Source organism: Aulonocara stuartgranti (assembly GCF_965226115.1).
Source record: "Aulonocara stuartgranti genome assembly, chromosome: 17".
Classification (NCBI taxonomy): Eukaryota; Metazoa; Chordata; class Actinopteri; order Cichliformes; family Cichlidae; genus Aulonocara; species Aulonocara stuartgranti.
This window is the reverse complement of record NC_138953.1, coordinates 21,070,499-21,076,776: the sequence shown is the minus strand read 5'-3', so window position 1 is coordinate 21,076,776 and position 6,278 is coordinate 21,070,499.

The following is a 6,278-nucleotide window of genomic DNA, read 5'->3' as shown; positions in this document are numbered from 1 at the left end:
CAGCTGTTTAATGACTGGGTAGTTTCAGCTGAGAGGAGGTTTTTTTTTTTGGTTTTTTTTTTTAGGATTTTACCCATCAAAGCTGCACAGCCTCTTTGAAACCATAGAAGACTCAAAGGTACCTCATTTGCACTTGTAGCCAACATGGAAGCCGTATTGGTACAGCATGTCTACTAGAGCAGGAAATCTTGACAGTTTTCCAGCTTTTAAGTTGTTAACATGAGCTTAACTCCTCGTTTTCTTTCCTTAGATGTTAATTTGCAGGACTGTGCAGCGTCCATGATTCAGAGCCTTCTTTAGCAGCAATAACTTGAAGTAAATATGTGACTGTATGTATGACTTTATCAGCCTCTCACATAGCTGTGGAGGAATATTTTCCCTTTCTTCTTTATAGCATTGCTTCAGGTCATTGAGGTTTGCAAGATTTGTTTATGCACATCTCTGAAGGTCACACCACAGCATTTAATCAGGTTCAGCTCTGGACTGACCATTGTAGCACTGTGAATCTTTTTTTCTCTCTTCTGTAGATTTCCTGCTGTTTTGGAGCTTTAAGACGTCACAGAGATGGATATCCCTAATATGGTAATCTCAGACACACAGGCCCCACCTATCTGTAGTTTTAAAACTTTCTATTGTGAGGGTCAGCCAATCAGAGAGCTGGTGATGTATTACATCTAAAAACTTTGGATTGCTCCTTTTTATAGTGCATTGCAGCACCTCGAGCCCCTCCCTGTTCATGTTTTATTGTGGAAGGACTTTCTGACCCATTTTCCACATTTCACACTGGGCTGCTTGTGTTTTAAACAGCAGCAACACTAAAGAAGCTGTCTGGACTGCAGACTCTTACATAAGCCTTTGACACAGAGGCTTTCATTCCTGAGGGGTGTGTGTGTGTGTGTGTGTGTGAGAGAGAGAGAGAGGGGGGGGTATATGCAGCGTCAGTGGCAGTGCCCAAGATGACTGATATTCTGCCTTTATTGCCATTGTTTCTCTTAATGAGCATGCTTGCCCATCTCTGTGGGCACTGTGTTCATATTTAACTTTAACACATTTATTACATTGGTGCTCACATTGTGCACGTTCTCCAGTCAGGTTGAGCTGAATGAACATTAACAAACGCGACATTTATGCCCGCCCCAGATGTGACCTCGGCACCGCGTCACATAGGAAAACAACCCTAAACAACCGGTGTTTGTTCCCTCTGCAAACACCGGACCACTGGAAGCACCGAAGAAACAGATGATCAGACTTTTTTTTTTTAAAATGGACACTTGTGTAACTGAAAAAAGTAACTAAGCCTTTAAGATGAATACTTCCCCTCTTGATTCTCCCTGCTTGCTGTCCGCCTGCAGCACAGGTCAGAAGAAATCTGACAAATTTAAAGATCCAGTTGTTTAATTTAATGTGAAAACTGTGAGAAAGAAAACAGTCTGCTCACTGGAAAACGCCATCACCAGGTTGTCTGTTGGCCCTGGGTCAGCCAAATAGTCATACTGATTCCTGTCTGCCTCCAAACATCACATTTCCATCTCCACTCTGGAAACAGAATCAGACTGAATCCCAGTTGTGATAATCAAAATGAGGCTTTCTATGATCCATCTGTTTTCTAGTTTTATTGCAAACACACACAAGAAAATAAACCTGAGAAATACAAATCACTGACAGCTAAGTGGAAAAATGTGGACCACCGTATGTCACCACATGTGTTTGACTCGTATCAGAGTTACAGAGTGGTGACCCGTTCAGAGCGTATCCTGGAATAGCTGGCTGTGGGCTCCTATTATACTCAAAGAAAGCACCAAAGGTGTTGACCTGGCCTCCAAACTCCAACTCACCTGACCCCCAGAGGTATAGGTTGGTGGATTACCCCATGGCCCTTTAACCGGTTAATCCGGCCATGGTTTCCAGCGCTCCACATATGTAATGTTTAGAGGAGGGCGTGGGCGGGAAAAGAGGAAATACCCACTCTCGCTGCCTTGTAATTAGACCTCAACAAACAGGCGCACCCTCGCATGCCTCAAACACACGACTGACCTCATTCAGAGAGACGACTTTGTGCTTTTATTGTGGTAAATTTTATTTGTCATGAGCTGAGACAAAGCTTTAGCAGGCAGCTGTTTCTTGCTTTTTCCTTGCTGTAAAAGAATATCAGCTTGGACAGGGACAAACTTGAGTTATGGGTAATCTTTACTATAGCAAAGACACAGAGCTGCTGCAGAAAAGGTTCATGTAGCAGCATACAGGGGATATATTTATATATCTAGAGGCTTAACAAGTTATATTTATCTATTATAGTCACGTCATCACTAAGGAAGACTCTCAGGCACCCGGTTATCCTGGAAAAACTTTTGTCACATTACACAAGTCACAAATCAAAGCAAGCTGGATGTTAGCAAACTTTAAAAAACATCATCATCAAACTGGGTAGAAGTGGAAGAACTGCTGAATATGTACACTCAGGTGTCCACCACTGAGCAGGTCACTCAATCCTGACAAGTCTGAACGCAGCAGAGATCAAAAAGTGTTCGACGGTGCGAGAGCTGGAGATTTCTCAGCAGAGCAGCAAAAGCACTGACCTGACACTGCTGTCACGTCTGCAGGGGGGGCATGAGTAAGCTGAGCATTAAGACCAAAAACGAAGAGGACACGGGTGTCTGCCTCTACATAAATATAACTTTAAACTGTCTGTACCCATTTCTGAGCATTAATCTTCACTTTTTGTTAGTTTCACCAAACTAGGCTGAGACAGATTTTTTAAAGATTCCCGCATCCCTAAAAACCCACTTTCTTCTGATTGGTTAACATCTGGAAGAAAATACTTTAACATCATGAATTCAAAATGTGGTCATTCGTCAGATGGACACTTTCTGTGATATACTCACTGAATAACTGCTCACTGAAGCAAGCAGTGGATACAATGGTATCCTCTGTTAACTGTCCACACTGTCAATAAATAGCACATTTTTGAAGAAAAACAAAAAAAGACAGTTGTGTTAAGGTATTTCGTTTAGGAATAGAGACCTTTGTAACGTCTTCTTATTCTCCATCTTAAATCTCCGGTCCCAATGTCTGGTGTTCACATTAAACAAGACAAAAAAAATTCTAATAATGAGGTCAGTGTTTCTACAAGTTTTGAGCCAAAAGCACAGGCCCCACCCACCGGCTTAGGGGGGGGGCAGCCAATCAGAAGACAGCTGACTTAACTGTGAATCATGCAAAGCTACTCTGAGAGGATCCAAGAATAATTACATGAAGCAGGAAATGGGACTAATAGGTCGCCTTTAAAGGTCTTGCTATAATCTGTAGAGTGTATAGGAGAGTAAGTACCTAATCAATAACAATTATGTGATGATTAGAAATGAACTGTAATGAACTCTAGAAAATAACTGTGACATACGTCTTTTAAAAATGTAACTGTTGATCAAAAAAATACCTGTGAGACATGTCCACGGTTTCATTTTTATTTAAGTAAAACTAAGAAGCGACACAAAGCTATAAATCAGCTCGTTGCACACCATCGGTCGCTGTTCGATTAGCACGTCTTTCTCTGAATCACTGGTCAGTTTACGAACACCCAACTCATTCGTCTTTTGCTGCTTCGCACAGAATTGGACCGAGCTGTTCATGGAGTCAAAAATCAATCAATCAAACAAACAAACAAAAAAATCCCTTGCTAGTCTCGTGTAAAAGTTGTGCACTCGCAGATTTGAACTCCTAAAGACGAGTCACTTTTTCCTCTGCCTGGTGCAGTGGTGGCAGCAGGTGAGTCGATCTCGCCTCTCCCCGCCTATCTCGCCATCAGTCTGCAGGTCAGCTGTTTCTAATTCATTCTCTGGTTCAGACAGTTGTGTTTTTTTGTCATCTCAGGTAACAGACAAAAAAGAAAGAGAGCCACCTGTCTGACCCCCTGACCTCTGACCCAATTCCCTCCCCCTGTCAGTTCTTCTTCTCCTTCTCCTGTGTGTGTTCATGTCAGGGGTTTGGTCTGTCCCCAGCTTCAGGGGGTGTCTGGAGAACTCGTTCCCTTGTTTTCGACCGGTTTCCCTTCCGATCTTCTCGTTTTCCTCTTGCGCGCGCTCTCTCTCTCTTTTGCTGGTTCATTCTCTCTCTGCCTCGCTTGCTCAGCCTGGGCCCAGACTCCCATCAGCGTCTCCTGGAGGACAGAGTAGGACATTTACTGCAGAGGTGCTGAAAGTAAAGCTAAAGCCTGACCCCTTCAAAATAAAACTACTGTGAAAAAAAACATTTCTGTTAAATAAAATTAAAATAAAAACTAGACCTTTGAAAAAAAGAAGAAAAAAAAAAACTTCAAACCAATTCAGACAATTTTTTGAACTTGGAAAACCTAAGACAAAATAACAGAAGAGGTTTTTGTATTTGCTTGTTATTACAAATCTGAACGTTGAGGTTTCGATTATCGAGGTTTTAAATATCTACAACAGGGGTCGGCAACCCTGGGCATGCATGCCACAGCTGGCACGCGAAGGGTTAACCGATGGCACGACCATAGCTGGACTGGCCATTGCGCATTTGCCCGGTGGCCCGATGGACATTTTTCGTTTTTATGGGCCGATGATTTTTTTTTTTTTGTAACGGTATAAACAATGAAAGGTGGTGGATTGGCCAGATGCTGGCCGATGTGTAAAAATAACTTGTTGTTTGGTGGTGGCTATGGCGGAGCTTCCACAGAGGCCAGCAGGTGGATGAGGGAAGGGGAGGCAGGAGGAGAGACGCGAGGCGGCCGCCGGTCCGACTGTCAGGTGAACTGAACTTCAGGTAAGAAGTTATGACCTGCAGTCTGTCTGGGTCAGATATAAACCAGGTTTAGGTGTATTGTTGTGAGGAGACCATAAACAGCATTTGCATTTTCTATTGTACAGTTCATTTGCTGTTATGGAGTTCTTGTTATGGATAAAAAGTGTCTTTTTTTTGTTTCAAAATAGCTGATAACTATTTGCTGATAGCTGCCAACATCTGCGAACAAATATAATTCTATAAAGTTGTTCTATATAGTGTGTAACTGTTCATATAGAGTGTTATTAAATTTATTGCTAATGCAATCATATGGCACATTGACTTCTGAGGAAATTTTAGATGGCACTCATCATCAGAAAGATTGCCGACCCCTGATCTACAAGACTGAGCGTCAGCTACTTTCAAAAAGTTTATTTTCTATACTGATTTTACTAAAACCATCTTCTAAATCTATCACTGAAAACAAACAAACAAAAAAACCCCCAAAAAAACATAAACATTCACAACTAAACTGAAATGACCAAACCTGCTCCTTAAATATATGAAAAACGCTTTTCCTGCTCAAGTTTCTTTTTTAATGTCTGGATTCCACTCTTGACTTTGGGGTTTTTCATACATCAGTTAAATGATTGAGGTAGTGGACAGACTATTTGTGTGTTATACAAAGTAAAAGTGCTGTTTTTGTACATAGAGTTTGGTGTGTCTCTAGAACACAACTACTGTTTGCTGTTAGCATTGGGACAAAAATATTAGAACAGGATGTATTTGTTTTTCAGACACCGAAAAAAAAAAATTTTTCATTATGCTCTAAGTCCAAGATTTCTTTGTTTTTTGTTCTCCACCACCTAAAAGCTCCACCAACCGGCAGCAGCTAGCCTCTAACTGTGGACTACAGAGGCTGTTTAGAGCTTTTAATGTGAAAACAGCTTCCTGCTGCAGATGGAAATCCAGTCTTGAAGTCTGACGTCATTAGCAGTTTCCAGTTCCAAACTCTGCTTCAGGTCCCAAAGTCAAACGAACACTGCCACATCACTGAGTTAGAAGTTAGCAAGGAGTTAGCTCGCTAGTTTCCACCTTAACATGATATACCATTTTCTGACTGAGGAATTTCTGAAAAAAAAATAAAACATACAGCTCTGGTATCACTTCTGACATAAATGAAGACAGGAAACTAAACAGCAGTGACGTTTGTAGGGATACTCAAGTTGGGCTAGCTGGTATATAATGATATGGTATGTGGTGGCTAGCTACAGAGCTATGGTTAGCATAACATAAACACAGTAAAGCTGGAGGATGAACGCTAACTTTTTTCCACTCGAAAAAAGTTAACGCGAGGGTTCCTGATGGTTAGGGACAAATGCAATCGCATGGCAGGATGCTGTAAACAGACCAAACTTCAGTCAGGAGAACAACTGTTAAAATTCATCCACAATACGAGGTTAGTCATTAACATACTGCTGCACTGACTGGTTTTAAAAGCTAAGCTTTAAAATGAACAGTGGTAATAAAAACAGAGAGGCCAA